This window comes from Paroedura picta, chromosome 10 (genome assembly GCF_049243985.1).
Source record: "Paroedura picta isolate Pp20150507F chromosome 10, Ppicta_v3.0, whole genome shotgun sequence".
Lineage (NCBI taxonomy): Eukaryota > Metazoa > Chordata > Lepidosauria > Squamata > Gekkonidae > Paroedura > Paroedura picta.
In genome coordinates this window covers 75,065,946-75,087,845 of record NC_135378.1, presented here as the reverse complement: position 1 = coordinate 75,087,845, position 21,900 = coordinate 75,065,946, and the positions used below count along the sequence as shown (strand labels likewise).

Sequence of the window (21,900 nt, the reverse complement as noted above, 5' to 3'; positions counted from 1 at the left end):
CCAGAAGGCATTCAATAACTTTCAGCGCACCATTAACCTGAGAATGAACCAATCTATGCATGAAATACTGCATACTACTGTTAAAATATACAATGGATGCATAGACATCATTTTATACCTACTAACCAACAAACGCATTTATGTGCTTCCAGTTACCATCTTAAGCATATCAGAATCATAGAATGACAGAATAATAGAGTTGAAAGGGAACTCATGGGTAATCTAGTCCAACCCCCTGCACTATGCAGGATACTCACATCCCAATTGCTCATCTACTGTAACCTGCTACCCCTTTTGCCTTCACAGAATCAGCCTCTCCGTCAGATGGCTATCTAGCCTCTGTTTTAAAATTTCCAAAGATGAAGAACCCACCACCTCCCGAGGAAGCCTGTTCCACTGAGAAACTGCTCTGTCAGGAATTTCTTCCAGATGTTTAGATGGAATTTCTTTTGAATTAATTTCATCCCATTCATTCTGGTCTGTTCTTCTGGGGCAAGAGAGAACAATTCTGCTGCATCCTCCATATGGCACCCTTGTAAATACTTGAAGATGGTTATCAGACCCCCCTCTCAGTCGTCTCCTCTCTAGGCTAAACAGACCAAGCTCCCCCAACCTTTCTTCATACATCTTGGTCTCCAAACCCCTCACCATCTTTGTTGCCCTCCTCTGGACACGTTCCAGTTTGTCAACATCCCTCTTCAACTGGGGTGTCCAAAACTGAACACAGTACTCCAAGTGAGGCCGAACCAGGGCAGAGTAAAGCGGTAGCATTACCTCCCGTGACCTGGACACGATACTCCGTTTGATACAGCCCCAAATCCCATTTGCCTTTTTAGCTTCTGAGTCACACTGCTGACTCATGTTCAATATATGGTCTTACTAAGACTCCTGGATCCTTTTCGCACATGCTACTGCCAAGACAAGTCTCCCCCACCTTATATTGGTATATTTGGTTTTTCCTACCTAAATGCAGAACTTTACATTTGTCCCTATTGAACTTCATTTTATTCAGTTTAGCCCACTTCTCGAGCCTATCAAGATCATCCTGTATTCTGTTGCTGTCTTCAGTTGTGTTTGCTACCCCTCCCAGTTTAGTATCATCTGCAAATTTAATAAGCATCCCTTCTAATCCCTCATCCAAATCATTTATAAATATGTTGAACCACACAGGCCCCAGGACAGATCCTTGGGGTACTCCACTTGTCACTCTTTTCCAAGAAGATGCTGAACCATTAACAAGTACCCTCTGGATACTGTTGAATACAGATCTGTTGAATACAGCCAGGCTCTAAGCTACAGCCAAATCTGCTCCAATCCTAAGTCTCCCAGTTCTTGCTTAGACCCAGAATTGAACTCTGTTGATCTTAGCAGAACCACTGGACTCAAACTCAATTCTTACAATTGTTTGTTAATTCTTGGATTTATATGCTAATTTATTGCTATTCACAGATTTTACCAACTGCTTTAAACTGATCGCATTTATAATTGCGCAGGTCCTTATGCATCTTGACACTAACGAGTTCTTCCTGGCAACTACCACCCGCCCCACCACCACCACCTATGTTTAATGGTTGAGGACATCTTGTTTCACTGTATCTGAAGAAGTATGCATCCACAGACAAAAAAATTATACCTTAAATAAAACTTTTGTTGGTCTTGAAAGTGTCACAGGACGCAAACTCACATAGTCACCTCCATATACTGTGTGTTTTTGGCTGGGGTATATACATTTTCCCTTCTCTCTGTGTCCCCTTCCCTTCTCCTTCTCCAGCTTGGTGTGGTGGTTGAAAGGGGCCTGCTTCTAATTTGGCAAGTTGAATTTCCCTGTTCCTCCACACGCAGCCAGCTGGGAGACCTTGGGCTCACCACAGCCCTGATAGTGCTGTTCTCATAGAGCAGTATTGTCAGGGCCTTCTCAGCCTCACCTTCCTCACAGAATGTCTGTGGTGGAGAGTGGAAGGGAAGGTGATTGGAGAGTAGAAGGTGGTGGAGAGTGGAAGGGAAGGAGTCCCAGCACTCTGGGACATCCTTTGGGTAGTGAAGAGTTGGATATAAAACCCTTCTCCATCATCTTCTTCCTACATTCATGGTGCCAGTGATGTCACCACCTTAGGTCAAGGTGCAACCCAATTACAGCTCACAATCCAGTAAACAGAAGACCAATGGAACAAAAACTACAGACAACTGCCTGTTTTCATGGTTAGAGCCATAGTATGGGATATTTTTAAGGAATTGTTGTTCTATTGCATAGCTGCCTAATATGACCCATGAACAGAATGCAGAAGATGTGTAAGGCAGGATTCAGTACAAAGGCAGCAAAAATTCTATGATCTTGCCTTCAGAAAAAGAAGAGAGGAGACATGATCACATTCACCAGAGTAAGTGATTCAGTCATAAAACACACACTAACAAGCATTTTCTTGGAAGCACAGGAATCAAATAGGGGCTTGTGGCTTTAAAAAGCTGATGTTTCAGCCTTATACTGACTCTGACCATTGGCTAATTGGCCGAAGGGTGACAAAGCAGACTCAGAATACTGGCAGGCTACTCTTAGGTTCAGTCCAGATGGAACACCAAACTGCAGTTTGGTGTTCCATTACCAGGTTTCAAGCTCACATACTCCCTCCTCCGTCCTTCTATTTCCCTTGCCTACTTTGATTCTCTTTCTTCTTTCCCTATTGGGAGGCAAACCATAGTCTGCCATTAAACTGTAATAAGCTGATTAGAACTGAAACAAATCTCTTCACTATGACTAATCAGAACAAATCCCTGACCCTTGATTAATGTCATAATAACTCCGGTCTATGAAAAAAGGCAACACTGGCTTGCCTGGAAATTATCACCCTATTAGCCTCCTGTTTACGATAGGCAAACTTTATACTAAATTGTTGTTAGAATTGTTACTGATATGTTGTTGTGACTATTAATGTACGATGTTCTATGTATCCCACAATGTTCTCATGTAAACCGCCTTGGGCCGTATGGGAGGGCAGTATAAAAATCTAAGAAAATAAACAAACATTTAACTTCCAAACTTACAAGTGGGATTGGAAATAATGATATCCCAGGACCAGAACAAATGGATTTCAGGAAGGAAACTTCACTTCAGATCATTGTACTGTTCTTTCATTTTAAAGAAAGAAATACTCGAGACCAAAGAGGGGTAAGCTATTTGTGGCCTTTATTGATTTAAAAATGGCCTTTGATTCAGTTTCCATGGAAAAACTATGGACATGTTACACATTTAGAAATTGACCAGCGACTATTATATTTAGTACAATAGCTCCATCTTAACAACACTTGTCAAATTGAAAATATTCTGTGCATGGGAACTTAACATCTAAAATCCCATTAAATAAAGGAGTAAAATAAGGGTGCATTCACACCACCCATTTATTTAATCTTTTTCTAAGTGAAGAAGTAAATGGTCATCCCACTTTAATAGGTAAAAAATCAACCCCACTTCTACTATATGAAGATGACACAATAATCCTACCTGAAACTCAAGTTGGTTTAATTTGTTCCTTTCAAATGTTTACTGATTTACTGTAGCAAAAACCAACTAAAGTAAACTATGATAAAACAAAGATCATGGTTTTTTCTAAAACTCACTATAAATTTAATTGGTTGGTTAATGGAAATAAAATAGAACAAGTAAATAATTTCACATATCCTGGGATAAATTTTAATTACAGCAATAACTGGACAAATCATGGGAGAAAAGTTATTAAAGTCACTGAAGGCCTTTTGGCTCATTTAGAAAAGTCTTACTATCATAATGGTAATAAAAAATCTTTTAGCTACTCTTAAATTGTACAATGTAAAAATAATCCCACAGATTTCACTATGGATGGAGGCATTCAATGAAGACCTAGAAAACATAATCTTCCTGCTTAGATTATTATTAGCAGTTCCAAATTGTGTGGCAAACCACACTTTAATTGCAGAGCTCAGCCAACAAAAATCAGAAACCAGAACTTGGTTGCAATTCTTTAAGTATTTAAGTAAGTTGAAGACTCACACCCCAAAAATTTACTAATTAACCTCTTGGGAGATCATTATTCACCTAACTGATTTACTTAAGTTATTTACAAACTACAGAGAATTGCTTTGGATATTCCATTGCTTATTGTCCAAGAGGAAATGGTAATTGCAGAACTAATAATGCAGAGATTGGAAGACATGGATGCCCAGCTACTGGGATCCCTTGCTAACAGTGCATGCTCACCTCAGTTTTAGGATATCCCCACTATACCTCCAAACTTTGGATGTACCCTTCAAGAAGTGCATATTTGTTAGCACGTTTAAACATCTTCCCCTCAAATGTAGCTCAAGGCAGATTTCTCCAAATTCCTGCTTCTAAAAGAATCTGTTTGTATGGGTGTAATGTTCTGGACTCACTCGTTTGTTCAACTGTGTCATCCTTTAGTGGGGTACTTTAAAAGAAAATGAAACTGTTCTGTGTGGATGAGAAGCATGTGATCAATGTAATATTAAGCAACAAAGCCCCTACTTTTATTGTGATAGTACCCAAGATACTGTTGGCTATTTTAAATCATACTCATGAATTCTGTAGCTATCTAAATGTCTAATTTTTTTCTCACTATGTTGTCTATAAATGCCAGTAAAGGTACTCTGATCCATAGTTCTTTACCCCAAAATTGTGTACAAAAGTGAACATTCTGGTTTAGAGGCTAAGCATATACCATGGTTTGTTAGGTTGGATATAACTGAAAACTATTGTTTGTCTACAGACAGGAGGGAAGGTTAGGGCTGATCCTGCGTTGAGCAGGGGTTTGGACTAGATGGTCTGTAAGGCCCCTTCCAACTCTATGATTCTATGAATCTTAGGAGTAGGAAAGAGTTTGGGATAAGGGAATGTACGTGCCTTATTTGATTTGATTTACAAACTGCCCCTTTCTAGTCACTGTTTTGGGGCAGTTTCCAACACAATGCCATGCCATATATGCAGCTCAGGTTTTACACTCAAGCCTTGGCCATCTACCCTAGCATTGTCTCTTTAGAATAGCTCCTTGGGAACAACCAAGAGGAGGCAGTAACATGCAATTGGCAATAAGGGCCATGGTTCAGTGGCAGAAGGTTTGCTTTGCATGAAGTAGGTCTCAGATACAGTCCCAGGCATCTCCAGTTCAAAGGGTCGGGCTGTAGGTGACATGAAAGACCTCTGCTTGAGACCCCATAGAGCCACAGGTAGTCAAAACAGATAATGCTGACACTGATAGTCTAGTGGTGTACCTCAGTATAAGGCAAGCTTCATGCGTTTCACTGCATGAGTGAAAATGTGCCACCATGTTCAGGAAATGGCTTGCAGGAAGCAACCTTGGCGATGTGACTGGGCTCATGAGTTATTTCCTCCACAGGCTGCATTCATATCACCATCTGACATGGACGGCTTGAGAAAATATGAACTGGGTCTGCCCATGTTACACTCACATAGAAGTTCTGCAATTCCACATTTCTTGGTACCATCTCTCTTTCCTGGTTCAACACAGTTGTATGTCATTTGCTTAAGCTGTCCAAAGTCATAAAATTGCTTAATCATCCATCGAGATACTTAAAGTTCACCTGAAAATGGCACTATAAATTTCACGCACAGTGTCATATTATCTGGCATTAAATCTAATGTACTGTACAATGCAACCCACCCCATGTTGTTAACCAGAATTCCTGTTGTTGAACTTGTGCAAGCTGTATGATGGGTCTCTTGTATGCTCAAAGGGATGCAAAACCTCTTTGGAAATAACCTCTTGGATTTTTTTGGCAACCATAGTCCCAGTAAATGCATTTGGTAGAAATAAGACCTATTGATTTCAGTGCAAAATACTTCTGCATGCCCTGAACTTGCCTTCTACTAGAGGATCCAAATTATCATGGGTGGGAGAACAATTCCAAATACATCCAAGCTTTCAGTGTGAGGACCCTTCCATGGAAATAAGGTGACTCTCTGGTGAAGAACCTTCCATGTCACTATTAGCATCTTTGCACCCCAAACATTGGGCTCAACTTGATTCAAAGTGAAGTGCATTATAATTTCCAGGTTTTCCCAGAAGTGCCACCGCTGACTTTTCTCCATCCTCCAGCAAGATCTGCTGGAATCTGGAAACTTCCTACCACTAGTGGTCATATGGTGGTCCTCCTCCTCCTCCTGTGTACCATATGAAATTCTATGGCAGAGTAGGGATTTGGACCCACTTTTCCCAGATCCTAATCCATACTCTAAACATTACACCACAATGGCTAATTAATCAATCTCTTGTGAGCTGCTCTTTATGTTTCTGGGTGAAGTAGGGCTAATAATGTTGAGCTATTGAAACTGATAGAGCCATGCAATTATTCAGGATAACATGCATGGCTCTTTTTGCCTTCCTGCCTGAGACAACTGTTTTTTCCCCCACATTTTCAATTTATCCGTATTAAAGTATAAATCTCAGCTGTCAGGATGTTTCTGCTGCACAAGACTGAGATTTTCCTTTATCCATTCACTGTAATGGATTGCGTCTTATCAAAATTACCACTTTACTTCTTGCCAAAACTAAATGCAAAGGCCCTAATTGACAAAATTACCAATTACTATAATGTGGGTAATTGTTTTCCCCTGGTTCTAAGACTTCTTTATGGCATTTGTGACAAAATGCATCTTTTTCTTTTGAGATTTGAATTGAGCAAAACCTTCAATCTGAGTTTTAAAAGCTTTTCCCCTCCCTCTCTGGGCAGAGAACAGGCAAGAAGACGGAAGCCAGTTAAATTGCTTTCCAGATTTACCTCAGCTCACCTTCATACAAGTGCTAATAGGTCTAAGCTAGAGACCCCCACTCCAAGCAGGGAATGGTGATTTGGAGGAATATAATATTAGAGAGACTTCAGGAAGACATTTCTGGAGACTTCATGTAATGCATCTGTGACCCAGCCTTACCCAGTCAGTGGGTGGGGGAAAGAGAGGTGATAAAACTCAGGGGAGCAAGGATGAATGGTTCTCTGGTGCTGGGCTAGCAGAGCAGACAGAACTCTTAACTGAGGTCTGGAGAAGGCAACCGTGGATCATGTGCTCACCTGGACAGCTGAAAGAAGCTTCAAGATAATGGAAATGCTTCAACTTCCTAGGCTTAGGACAGGGGTAGTCAACCTGTGGTCCTCTAGATGTTCATGGACTACAATTCCCATGAGCTCCTGCTAGCAAACACTGGCAGGGGCTCATGGGAATTGTAGTCCATAGACATCTGGAGGACCATAGGTTGACTACCCCTGGCTTAGGAGACTGTCCTGTACTTCTATAACATCTAATAAGGCACATATAGAAAGAATCCCCATTTCTTAGGAATCCCTTGCTAAATCTGGTGCTGTGTTAAAAGTATGCTTGTGAACATTTTCTTTTTAGTCAATGCTTTATAAATTTTGATATTGGTAGTGGTTCTCTGTACCTCATAGACCTCCACCATCTTGGACACATTATTGTAACAGGAGCACTGAGGGGGAAGGCCAGCAGTTGGCAGCCAGTTATTCTTCCAGGAACCCACAAGGCAGTAAATGTCCCTGTGGTGACCAGGTGCTGAGCAACAGAAGATACAGAGGCAAAGCCTCAGATCTGGGGATGGAAGCTGGGAGTCCTGACCCTCCCAGTGGGCAATTATTTATGAGGGTGAGATGGTGGTGATGGGCTGAGAGAAAGAAAAGTCTCTGTAGGTATTGGGAAACTCAGGGCAAGGTGGAATAAGGCCTACAGGCCAGAGCAGGCCTGTTCTGCCACAGAATTCTCTGTCTCTATTGTGCTTTACAAGCGACACATTTTTAAAAGACTTCTGGCTAGAAGCACTCAGAGAATTATTATTTTCCCCTCATGGCTATGTTTCAAGATCTTCTGCCCTTCTTGAAAGCGCTGTTTAAAAATCTGTTCTCAGTTCTCGCTGAAATTCATACTACTTTTGAATGGCAAAATGTGAGGAAATGGTTTGTGATGTTTTAAGAAGCACACTTACCTGTACTTTTAGAAAGGTAGCTTATTCACAGTTCCTGCAAGCCGGAGCAGAAACAGCTTACTGAAAAAGCGCGGGGGAAGAGGTAAAATAAAAAATAAAATCTTCATATTCAATAATCCATCTGGGTGCCTTTCTCCCCTTCTCCTTCAAGTAGTACTTTTAATGAGGCAGCTGAGCTCCATCATTGAACTGAGCTTGGGCAAGTGGTTTAGAATCTTTCTGCATGTACATTTTAAAAGAACCTTTTTTCCCATTGTCAGCATTCTATATCACCTCTTGAAAGTGTACAGTGATACGCTGCTCTGAAAAAAAGATCAGGTTGAAGTGATATGGCCATGTTCTGCCCTTCACCACTTTCTACAATTCCAGCAACCACTGATCAAGTAAAAAAAAAGAAGACAAAGACTGTCAGAGTATCCGTTGTTTGTCTTACAGGCAAAATATGCTTGCCAGAGATCATCGTGACATAAATAAATGGAATATTCTGCAAATTCATGAACCTCATTCCAGCATGTGTGTGTGTGTCTGTTTGTGTGCTGTAAAGCTGACTTTCAAAGCAAGTGAGAGGCAGAGGTGGTTTGCTACTGCCTTCCTCTTTAGAGACTTCCTTGGTGGTCTCTCTTCTAAGAACCATCCCTGCTTAGCTTCCAAGATCTGATCACATCAGGCCATACAATGCCACCTTCCCTTCCTACACAAAGAGAATATCATTATATTCCATACTAGGATCAAAGCCCATTTTAAAAATGGGCTTTGAAAGGGGCAGCAGCCAATAGGAAGTGAGAGGGTGGCTGTGGCTCCCTTTGTCCCACAAAACAGGATAAAGGGAGTGGAACCCCCCCCCCCGCCGCCGCCGCCGCCAGCAGTGACAGGGCTTTGCATCCTGCAGGGAGGCTGTAAACTCCCGCCCCCCCGGCTCCCTCCCAGCAGGAGCGTACCTGTGGGCCACAAAGCCCTGTCACTGCCTCTCTCCTTGTGGGCGACAATGGAGGCCGCAGCCACAAGGCTTCTAGCAGGCACAGAGGGAGGGAGGGAGCTGGAGGGGGAGGGCCAATCAGGGTAGACCTGGATGGACAGGGTCCTGGACAGTCTCCTCCCAGGAGGCTGTTTCTCAAATATATAGGGGAGCCAAATAGTGTTAAGGATTGCAGAGCACATATATTATGTAGGAGATCTCTGACTGGATTTCTTGACATTCCTTTGTGTGTGTGAGTCTCAGTAGCTCAGCATCTGTTTTGTTTGCAGAAAAAACTCTCCAGAGTCTCCAGTCAAAATATCAGGTAGTAGGTGATATGAAAGACCTCAGCCTGAGACCCTGGAGAGCCATTACCAGTCAGTATACACCAGGAGTCCTCAACACTTTTGAGTCTATGGGAACTTTTGGAATACCGAAACTGGGTGATGGGCACAACACAAAATGGCTGCCCGGGAAGACAACGCCAACCACAAAGTAGCCGCAATAGTAGGCAGAGCCAGCCACAAAACATCAGGAGGTGAGGTTATGAAAAATGTGATATTAGCTCATTGTTTTAGGCAGAAGCTCTACTTAATGGCACATGTTTTCAAAACATTTTATTGCATATATAAATGAACATTGGATGACCCCCCCCCTTGAAAGAACTTGAACACACACACTTATGGATACATATGCAGAGACCCTGCCAGGACTTGCAAGTGGGGGGGGGGCGTCCAATGTTAACCCTCCCCACTTCCTTTTTCTGTTTCCTTAGCATTCCTCCTTGTCCTGCTTCTTTCTTTGCTTCCCACCCACCAGACAACCTACATTCATTTGGCCCTCTTTCTTCCACTTTCCCTCCTAGCAGACTCTACCCAGGAAAATCATTTCTCAGTTATACAGCATCAGCCACTGGGCTGGGCTGAGCTGCATAGGGTTGGCAGCTGGGCCCATTCAAATAGTGGGAAAATCACAAGGACTCTATGGGGCACCTCACTTTCCCCTCACTACGCTATTTAATCTTTCCATTCTCTTGGCAAGCCCATATCCCTGCTTCCTTCTTTCCTTCCTACCCTTCAATCAAACATGACAGCAACAATGGCTTTTGTGGGATGGCTGCTGTTGAACAGTAACAGGCAGAAAGCTCTGGGTGAGACATACAAGTTGCTTAGTAACAAGTCACCCATCACTGTCCCTCAAAGGCCAAAAAAGCCCTAGAAAGTGTCCTCCCTCTTATTTAGTGAAACAAACCAAGGCTTAAAGGCTGGCAATTCAGTTGTGGTTGCCTAGTAATCCCTATAATGGGCACTTCATTTCTTACTGCTACAGGAACTAATTCTGTTATTTAGGGATTAACTCCCCCCCTCCAATTAAAAATATATAACAAACTCTAGTTCTAACTGCAAGATGGCCCTCTAAATCTGAGATTTGACCTTTGGAAATATGCCATGATATTGTATTAATGCTTAATGATGTTAGAGTGCCAAAATTATTATTTTTTTGCTGTTTAAAATTAAGGCATTTGGTATAGCTGTTGTTGTACAGTCCAGAGGCAGAAGAGAGGAAATTAGCAACAAACAGGAAGGATCAACCAAAAGAGTAACATGAAGACCATTCACAACACAGCAATTGCGCTTGTATTCCAGAACAAGAGAAAATTATTGCAATAAACTGGTTCTTGGAAAACCAGGAGAGTAATAGAGCACAGACAGAAGAACTGAAGATTGTTAATGAAAAAGACCTGGAAGTCCAGTTATCACTGTGTATGAGAATGACGACAATAGGGCCACAATCAACTCATGTGGAACCATCCTTAAATTATGAAATGTGCATGTAGAGAGCATTTGCTCTGGTTTATCTTCAGCTGTTTTAAAATATCTCCTAATAACTCTAGCAATGTTACCAAACAAGTGACAGACAGGCACCTGTTTGGGAACAGCCACAGCAATCTGTACCGCCCATACGGCACAAGTACATATGACCATTTGGTTGCTTGTAACCAAATAACTAATTAATCCTCCCATTTATGCCATATTTCCTTCTGTTTGCAAATTGTCGAGAGAAAAAAAATCAAATGTTTTTTTTCAGCAACATGGCTAGGGGTGGAGTTGGTGCTTGTTCAAAGGTCTGTTTGAAGATGGTTTGAATTTGCTAGTGCCCCTCCTCTGCAGTGGTAGTTGTATCGTATTCTGCTCCCATGGATGTGATTGGTCACATTGAATGGTCTGAATGGATTCATTGGGTTAAAGGAAGAATGAGAAGGCCTATTACAGGGAAGATTCCAGTGTATTGTTCCAAATAAATCCACACCAAATAAAACAGCAACAGTCCTTTTGCAAATCTCCTTAAAGTACACGTCCCACGGTCCACTTGTTACCCTGTATCTTCAAATCCTACTAGATGGTAGATTGGGAATTCTGAATTCCAAATCTTAGAGTGCATTTTAACCTGTAAATAATGACCCTGCTGAACCCTAAGTCAGATCAGGATCACAGTTTAGGCCAAGCGGAATGTTAACCCCTTTCCCACTGTATCATTTTTCTGACATGAAGGAGCCCCACAGATCTGCATGGCCAGTTGTCTGCATTCGTGTTGCAAAGACATGACAGGAAGAAGTTAATGTGAAGGGGAAGGAACTGGAGGACAAATAAAGTACTTTTCTTCAACTAAATCTATGTGCAAAAGCTCCAGGGAAGTCTCATGACAAATGTTTCTTTGGAGCTAAATGTAACCATTGTCTATAGCAAACCAAATATGAAGCCATTTCCCACTGCAATTCATTGGTCTCTCTTATCTTTAAATGCCAGGTAGCAGAGATTATATTTGCTCATCTTTTTTTGTAACACTCTCCTCAAAGAGAGGTTGCTCTTTTGTAGAAGATCTGATGGAAAACCTGCCTGTTATCTTGCTTTGTATTTTCAGCATGGGCATGAGAACACTAAATTGCAGCGCTAGGTCTTCTCAATAGTCACCACGTTCTGCTGTTGGATACACACTAGACTGATGACCTAGGGCAGGGGTAGTCAAACTGTGGCCCTCCAGATGTCCATGGACTACAATTCCCAGGACCCCCCTGCCAGTGAACGCTGGCAGGGGGCTCCTGGGAATTGTAGTCCATGGACAACTGGAGTGCCGCAGTTTGACTACCCCTGACCTAGGGAATTTCAGGCATTATACATGAGGGCTGTCACTCTTTCCTGTAATCCCTCCACAATTTCTGGCAGAGCAGTAGTACTGTTAATACAAAGAGAAATGAGATCTGTACACTTTCAACCACAATAATCAAACCTACTGTTCAGGACACACGAGCCTATAGAGCGGCATAGAAGTCCAAGGTAAGAGACATCAGGTGTGATCCCAAGCTTCATTGTCTGGGCAGAGGCTGGGGCTCAATGGTGGCATAAAGAGGATCTCAAGTTCAATCCCTGACATCTCCAGCTAAAAGAATTGGAAGATCGGTGATGTGAAAGCCCTCTCCACGAGACCTTAAAGACTTGCTGCCAGTCTGGGTAGACAACAATAATCTTGAGTCAGTATAAGGCAGTTTCATGTGTTTGGACAGAATTACTAGGTTTGCATAGGTAGTCCTGTCACTTTAAACACTCTTTACCAGCCTAGCAAGGCAAAGGGAACATTTAAAAGGAGTAGCCCCCCCCCCATTACTGCTGATCAGGACAGCCTCGCGGGGCCCCTTCAAAGTGCACTCCTTTAAAATACTCCCCCAACTTCACAGACAAGCCTTTGTATGCAAAGGTTTGGAGTTGCATATTGAACATTCCAAAGCTTTCTGGCATAGGCAGGGTTCTGCCTGGAGGTTTCGGAATGTTCAACACATTGTCAGAAATACACAATTCCCAACTATCCATGCCACATCATTCAAGCCAGAAAGCACACAGGTGGAGAATATTCTACGGCAGCACTAATGTTGATAGTTACTGAGTTTACTAATCTGTGTTGCATCTGTCATATTTGATCCATGTCCTTTGTGAATCACTGTTTCTGGTTTTTCTAATCCTGGTCCTGTCACATTGCTTATTCAATATCTCATGCTAGTCTTGAATTGCATTTTCTTACACCATGGAAGTTTCCTAGAAGTTTCAATGCGAAAGGTGGGCTATTAATAAATGAAATAACTAAGTATAGTCCCAACAGGACCACATATTCTTGTTATTCTGAATGCATGTTCGGTGTCATGCTGTCAGTTCTATGGGTGTAATAACAGCAAAGATGATTATGCTTATAAAATTGTCTTATTCTGTAATAAAAACAAATCCTGATCCTAGGTAAGTCTTTCACGTATCTTTCAATTGCGGTACCATCACAGCTTCAATGATCAATTTGCCAGTGTTCCTTGGGAGCATCATCTCTTGTGATTTTGGTCCCCAATTGTGTGTCCTCTTAACAGCCTTTTTCTCCTCCCTGGCATCCATTACAAGTTGGCGGGCCAGCATAATGGTTTCCCTTCTAGCCTCTGTGTCACTTGTCTATGTGAGATTGTGCCTTCTAAAATACGTTGTTTACTCTTTCTCTCACTTTTGGCAAAATATGATGAACAAAATTCATAGCTGACATGAGCACTTTGTCATGTTGTCTGCTCATTTCACACATAGACATACACACTGTACTTACGATAAAGCTATTTTTATGTTTCCGGAAAACATTTACTGAGAATTGAGGAAAAATAAAAGCATCGATCAATTTCATATATATATTAGCAGTAAAGCCTGTTGCAAAAATAAATAAATAAATAAGTACATCAAGCTCTAGACCACCCGCACTCCCTTTCAGTGCTTCCCCCCAGGCCTGCAAAGATAGGGGGAAGAGTACTGAAAGGGAGTAGGGGCTGCATAACAGCTGATCGTGACAGCTGTGGGGCTGTCATGATCAGCTGTAATGCGGGGCCCAGTCTCTTTAAACATTCCCTGTCAGCCTGGCAAAACAGGGGGAGAATTTAAAAGGACTGGGGACCCCACATTTCAGATGATCATGACTGCTTTCAAATACTCCTCCACCAAAGTCAAATCTTTGCCTGAAAAGTTGGGGGCTGCATCCTGAATATTCCAAAGCTTGCTGACATGGGTTGAGTTTTGCTCATCAGAAATGTGTGCTTCATCAGAAATAAAGGTAAAGGTATCCCCTGTGCAAGCACCAAGTCATGTCTGACCCTTGGGGTGACGCCCTCTAGCGTTTTCATGGCAGACTCAATACGGGATGGTTTGCCAGTGCCTTCCCCAGTCATTACCGTTTACCCCCCAGCAAGCTGGGTATTCATTTTACTGACCTCGGAAGGATAGAAGGCTGAGTCAACCTTGAGCCAACTGCTGGGATCGAACTCCCAGCCTCAGCCTCATGGGCAGAGCTTTCAGACTGCATATCTGCTGCCTTACCACCCTGCGCCACAAGAGGCTCTCATCAGAAATACAGCCACTCAATTATATTGTATAGGCTAATGGCAAAGCCCATTGCTTGCTGAAAAGAAATGGGCATTAGCCCATTGGCCTGTGTGAGCTTTGTGTAGTGGGGTGTGGTAATGTGTCCAGAGGGACATAAGCATTTATGGGCAGTCTGGTTGACTGCCTTTTTCCTATTGGGCTAATATCCCTCATTCAGGGCCAATTGTCTTCAGTTTTAACCACTGCATCATCGGGTGCGCACACCACATTTTATTTCATGGATATATATCCTGCAAAAATTGTTGCAAAAACAATATTTATTCTTAACTGTTTAATTTTAAATTCATAGGTGAAATCTTCTCAGTGAGAAGTTTGTAGCATGGTGAATCAGGCATTAAGGGGAAATAATCTTGATAGTATTTAATGTGTCTCACTTGCCCTTAACAGACACCTAACCTTTTGCTAGGAGAAGCATTTCTAAGAATATCACTGAATAGGTATCTCATACTACTGGCTCTGAAGGGCAAATGTTAAAAGGATTTTCTCCACACTGAAAGCTACACAAGAAACCACGACATATAAATATTACTTATTCTTCATTTCTTTGTCTCGATTCCAGCCCTCCCCCCCCCCCAGTTTAGGAAATGCTAACCAAATCCAAAACAGCTGGAATTCTATTATTCCGATATATTTCATATATGTGCAAATGAAGATTGCCAACTGGACGAGAAACATATCTCATCCTTTTAACAGAAGCTTAGTGAATGAAAAAGGCAGTAGAAGCTTTTCAAGGCATGCACTTAAAGAACATCTCCTGAGAATTACTTGCAAATCAAACCGATATTACTGGGACAGCTAGTTTAAGGGAGGACAGTCTTAAACACAGACACTAATCCTGTGAATTTCTATAAAATCTACCATATTTTCACTGTTGTCTCACATGGAGGTACAACCTTTATATATTTCCATGGTAACTCTTCTTAGTCAGGATGGCTACAGTATCTATCTATGATGGAAAGTTCCATTTTACAACCTAACTTGCTTGATGGGGTTGCTTTGGGGGAAAAAACAGGGGAGAAAAGAGCCCTTTATGCAGTCCTGACATTCATAGAGGAAGCATGCAGTACAAATATTGTAGAAACAGTATTATAATATAATATGGACCAAACCATACACCTTCTTGTACTGTGTTTAATGTTGCAAGTCTACACAGAATACTGGTGTAGTCATTAAACTATTGTTCCTTCCCACCAGATTATATAGATCAGGGGTAGTCAACCTGTGGTCCTCCAGATGTCCATGGACTACAATTCCCATGAGCCCCTGCCAGCAAACGGCACTGATAAAAGTGTTCTGACGGAGCAGGAATATCAGGGCTCTCTCAGCCTCACCCACCTCACAGGGTGTCTGTTGTGGGGAGAGGAAAGGGAAGGCAATTGTAAGCCGCTTTGAGACTCCTTCAAGTAGAGAAAAGTGGCATATAAGAACCAACTCTTCTTCTTCTTAATATTTTGGTGAAGAAGTTTCAGTTTCAATAAGTTCATTTCTCACAAGTTCCCCTTTGTATTTTCTTTCAGAATGTAAGATGACATCTCACAGATCTGTCAGGACTTTTCCTTGAGCTTAGAGGAAGACGCTAAGGAGCCTCCCATGGTCTGTAGTTCATCTGAAACTACCTGCATGCAGGGCCTACAGCAGAAGACCTGAGCAGGCTCCAATTCAAGAATCAATGGGATAAAGAGACCAGGAACCAGACCTGTGGACCAGATCATTTTCAGGACTCTGGAGTGCCCCCAGGAACAAAAAAAGGACCAGGCAAGGAAACACATAATGGGCAGCTTGATGCATCCTACAGTCTAATGTCCAACAGGAAGGGAACACCTTTCTCCAGATCGTTGCAGGATTCAGAGACCAGTTATGAGTAAAGGAAGAAAATTCCTTTGCAGGTCCTAACCTTGAATGCATTTTGTTTGTAAGTAGTGCCCCCCCACACACACACACACACTGTGGCTCAGTGGTAGAGCATCTGTTTGGCACATAGCAGGTCCTAAGTTCAACCCCCAGCATCTCCGTTTAAAAAAAATAAAATAAAACCTGGCAGTAGAGGTGAAGAGTCTGCCGGAGACCTTGGAGAGTTGCTGCCAGTCGGACTTCAAAGGCCAAAGGTTCTGATTCACTATAAGGGAGTTTCATGTGTTCCTGTGAAAAATCCATTTGTAAGCAGTCTCTAAAGAGCATGATCCGATACACAAAGGCTCCGCTGGCTACTTCCTGCTCCAGTATTGAAGGCCAGCTCCAGCTTGGCCTGATCTTGGTTCTACTGCCTGTCATAAACCCCTGTTTTCCGTGCCTCATTGATCTCCTGGGCCCCCCAGGAGCCACATGCATCCTGCCCCCTCCCTCCACTCTGAGGCTTCCTGGACTCCTACTTCAAAAACTTTCCGCAGAGCCAGCCTTCCTCCCTGCTGCCCCCCCCCCCTTATCTGGTAGCCTTAGAAATGGAGAACTGAAACAACATTTGGCTGGCCTGAGAAAAGCCGGTCTGTTTTTCCCACCTCCTGGACCTCCCTCCCATGAGAACTCCCTTTTCCCGCCAGAACTTTGCCTGCTTTGGACTCTCTGACCTCATCCCCTGTATAAGGTTGTGCCCCCCTTTGTTATGTGTCTCTGCCAATGCTCCTGTTCCTTCCAAGCTCTGTCTCACTCACTGTACCCCATGGAATCCCACAATAAAGACTGATTCATTTGCACCACACGTGTACGGAGCAGTTTGCTTTAGGATGCTTAGGGCTAATCCTGCGTTGAGCAGGGGGTTGGACTAGATGGCCTGTATGGCCCCTTCCAACTCTATGATTCTATGATTCAGTTCTCTATGTTCTCAGTTCTATGATTCAGTTCTCCTATGGCCAGTCAGCCCAGCCTACACTACCAGAGGCCCTGTACATGTATCCTTGGCACACCAGGAAGCAAGACCAGAGACCCATGCAGCCTGTTTCACACAATGACCAGCCAGTGCCCCCTCATTTCCAGGAATTTCCCAGGTCAGAGTTGGCAACCCAATCACCCACTGTCAAAGCCATCGCCATGGAAAAAGCAAGCTCTGCGGCCTTTCAGGGGGTCCTAATTCACTTTGATTTAAATGGGAAAGTGCAGCTCACAGCTTCAGAGACCAGCTCTTGCTTTTCAGAGTGCCTTCTCTGCTTCAGTCAAGCTCCAGTCCCAGACATCCCTCTGGGCTGAAATAGAGAGCCAAGATATCTTTTAGCTAGCTTTAAAATGCATTTTCTCCCTCATTCCACTGAGGGAAAATCCCAATAGCACTGATGAAACAAAGGTTAATTCTAAGCTTTTCCCCATGCACTGCATAAACAGCTAGTACGGAGTCCCCATGCCCAGTCTGAAGACGTTAACTTTTTCTAACCCAAAGAAAAGGGAAATGACAGAGAAAGTAAAATAGTATTTCATCTCCATTTTCCATTTCTTTTTTTCCTCTTTCTTGCAGGAACCAAGCTTCTTATTAAATTCCACATGCCCAGCTTCACAAAAACTTAGTTCCTTCCGCATGCTTTTTTATTCCCAGTGCACAAAATGAGCCTAGAAGTACAGGACAATGAGCTCTTCATAAAAATGGTCATCTCAAGGTCCAGAGTATGACGACTGCCAATGTGGTTTTAAATGCAGAGATCTCGAGAACTGGTGAACTATGCGAATTAACGGCTGACAGTGGTCCACTTGGAACAGCACAGTCACTTACCCTCCTTATAAATGTTTGCAGGAAGGTGTGCCCTTAATTAAACCCATTTATATTTTTAAAAATTCCTTCGTTAGGGAAAGAACAAGTGGAGAACCTGCAAGGAATTCCCCTCCCCCCACTATTTCTTCTTTCCATTTCCCCAAAGCCCCTATTGCCTCCCCCCTGCACCTACTTCCTTATTTTTTTTTCATAGCAAGCAGCCAACCTAACTTTAACTTCTTCTGTCTTTTCAGATTTTTCTTCCTCTCTCCCTCAGTTACATGGTGGTGCCAGGCTGGGTGAGAAACCTTGTTGTTGTTTTTTTCCTGAATCCCTCGCCCTATGTTATTTGCCCCTTCCTTCATCTTGGCAGCTCCCATTTCCTCAACTTCCCCTGCTTTCTTCTCTCTTTCCTACCAACGCTCCAACCAAGGGTTTATCTGCCCCCTAATCCTTAGATACATTAATTATTTATCCATTTATATCCCACCTTTAAGGACAGGAAGGCCTGGAGGATCATTGTCCATAGGGTCGCGATGGATCGGACACGACTTCGCACATAACAACAACAATCCCACCTTTCTCCACAATGGAAACCAAAAGCACCTTACATCATTCTTCTTTCCTCTATTTTATCCTTGCAACAACCCTGTGATATGGGTTAGGCTGTGTGACCCAAGACACCCAAGTGAGCTTCCTTAGCAGGGTGGAGATTCAGACCTAATTTGAAATGCTGAGTACTATACCACATGGGCTTTTATGGCAGTTACTGAATAGTAACAGGCAGTAACAGGCAGCTGGGCCTGAATGAATCATGTAAGTTGAGTGGTTGCAGGTCACTTGGTGGTTGTTGACTGGTTTGACCCACTTAACTCCTCCTTCAAAGTCCAAAACAGTCTTAGAAAGGACCCTGCCCCTCCCCCCCTGCCCTGTCTTTATTGATTGAGGTCAAGGCTTGAAGGCTGGCAATATTCTTATGGTTGCCCAGTAGCAGCTAGCTTGGACTGCAAGACGAACAAACCGGTCAGTCCTAGAGGAGATCAGCCCTGACTGCCCCTTAGAAGGTCAGATCCTGAAGATGAAACTCATATACTTTGGCCACCTCATGAGAAGGAAGGACTCCCTGGAGAAGAGCCTAATGCTGGGAAAGATTGAGGGCAAAAGAAGAAGGGGATGACAGAGAATGAGGTGGCTGGATGGAGTCACAGAAGCAGTACGTGCGAACTTAAATGGGCTCCGGGGAATGGTAGAGGACAGGAAGGCCTGGAGGATCATTGTCCATGGGGTTATGATGGGTCGGATACGACTTTGCACCTAACAACAATGGACCATATACTGAAAATACCATGGTAGGCAGAAATTAAAGTGATTTCAACTTTTGAATTACAAACCAGACAAGCACACGATGACAACATTGACTTAAGATCTAATTAATTTGAACAATAGAATGAAATTTGTAGGACACAACAGTTTGCACAAATTAGGTTTTTCTGCCATTTAAGAATGCCAGACTAACTTAGCAAAGGTTGCAATAGAGAAAGGCGTTGGGTTCATTAAATTACCAGCAATAAATTGTTCATACAGCTCTAGCAATTTTAGAAACATTTCTTAATCTGAAGATAATATTCATATAACAACAAAGAGCCTGCTCTAAGAAAAGAGCAAATACACTAAACATAAATTACTTTATTTTTCTGCTAATTTTGCTCAGGAAAGATTATAACTTTATCTCAAAACATGCCAAAACTACAGGAAATGTAAAAAATTAGGAAATGTTTCTGCTCCCGCTAACCCATCCTACAAATTAGCTAACTAATCTTTGTTGAGCAAACCTGTATTTTTACAGTGGGGTACAATGTCACCCTCCAAATCAGCAATTTTCCCCGAGGAACTGTTCTCTGTGGCCGCCATTGAAGCCCCATGAGATCTCCATCACCCAACAATTTTTTGGACTAATTTTTTGACTATTCATGTTCCATCCTATCCTCAGGGCCTTTTCGCACGGGGATCTTTGTTGCAAATTGTTTGCGGAATGAAAAATCGCCATTTAAAATAGTGGAATTCGTCGTTATGCATACCTGCCTTTGTAGTGGAATCAGTTGCGTTTTTTAGCGTTTCCCACAGGCTTCCGGTCTCGGCAGAAATCGCTAGAAAGGAAGCGCTATTGCCAAGCTCGTCCCGCCCCTGGCCGTCAAGCAGCCAATGGGCAGCCGTTAGCATGCTCCCAAACAGCCCCTTTCCCTTTAAGAAAGGTTTTTTTAAAAAAAAAACAGACCCATAGCAACGAATCTAGGTAGATTCGTTGCAACGGACAGACCCATCCAGCTGCCTAATGTGAGCTGTCGTTTGATTGTATGATCGTTGGCACGCTGCCTCGAGTGATAAAAAAAAAATCCCCCCCCCTCTCACGGGCCCGATTTTCGGCTGAATTTATGTGTAAAAAATAAAGGGACTTTATTTCAGCAAACGGGCTTTTATGTGGTTTGTGCTTAGTGACTAAAGGTGAAGGACTGAAGCCAGGGAAGCCTCTAAACAGAAAGAGGCTCGCTGGTGCGTTTATCCCCGCTCGCTCGGAGAAAAAAAAATGGCGATCGCTTCGCCGGAAGTTTGGAGGACAGGCTCAGGAGGAGAGACTTTGAAGAACCAGCAACAATGGTAACGCACAGGTCTTTAGCGCTACTGTTGCAGATTGGTTGCAGGAGTGTATCGCTATCCGGAGGGTGAATCCACTTTTCTGGATTCCCCTGAAAGCGCTACAACGAAGCGCTTTTTGCGGGTCGGTTTCAGGATTGTTGCAGATTGTCTACGACGTCGTGGGTTATGGCAAATTAGTAGCGTTTCCAATTAGCAACCATTGTGCTATTTTGAAGCCGTGCGAAATGGCCCTCACTATTCACCTCAGTAGCCCTGCGTTTTCACATGCTGGCCACCTTCCACACTATTTAGAGCAGGGGTAGTCAAACTGCGGCCCTCCAGATGTCCATGGACTACAATTCCCAGGAGACCTTGCCAGCATTCGCTGGCGAATGCTGGCAAGGGCTCCTGGGAATTGTAGTCCATGGACATCTGGAGGGCCGCAGTTTGACTACCCCTGATTTAGAGCATTATTATTATGGTAATTGTAGTCCATAGACAGCTGGAGAACCACAGTTTTCCACCCCAATTTTGAGTATTCCCAGCTTCTTAAACTGGACCCAAATTTAGGCTTGGGGAAATCACTGAAAAACTGAAAAATTTCTAGTTACCATGTACTTTCAAGAGTAAAACTTGGATCTCTACCAGGGTGGCCAACCTCCTGATGGTTGTTTGAGATCTCCTGCTATTACAACTGATTTCCAGGTACCAGAGATCAGTTCACCTGGAAAAAACGGCTGTTGTGGAAGATTGACTCTATGGCATTATACCCACTGAAGTCCCTCCCCCCACCAGACTCTACCCACAAAATCTCCCAACCTGGACCTAGCAACTGGAGAAAAGCCTGGAGAAAAGGAGGTTGAGAGGGGACATGATAGCCCTCTTTAAGTATTTGAAAGGTTGTCACTTGGAGGAGGGCAGGATGCTGTTTCTGTTGGCTGCAGAGGAGAGGACACGCAGTAATGGGTTTAAACTTCAAGTACAACGATATAGGCTAGGTATCAGGAAAAAAAATTTCACAGTCAGAGTAGTTCAGCAGTGGAATAGGCTGCCTAAGGAGGTGGTGAGCTCCCCCTCACTGGCAGTCTTCAACCAAAGGTTGGATACACACTTTTCTTGGATGCTTTAGGATGCTTAGGGCTAATCCTGCATTAAGCAGGGGGTTGGACTAGATGACCTGTATGGCCCCTT

At 43.1% G+C, this 21,900-nt stretch overlaps 1 long non-coding RNA gene across 1 annotated transcript in view; it reads right to left on the bottom strand.

The window, feature by feature from the left end:
- Positions 1–21,900, bottom strand: part of LOC143845329 (uncharacterized) — a 52,244-nt gene that overhangs the window by 16,287 nt on the left and 14,057 nt on the right. The gene's annotated exons all lie outside the window — the stretch shown is intronic.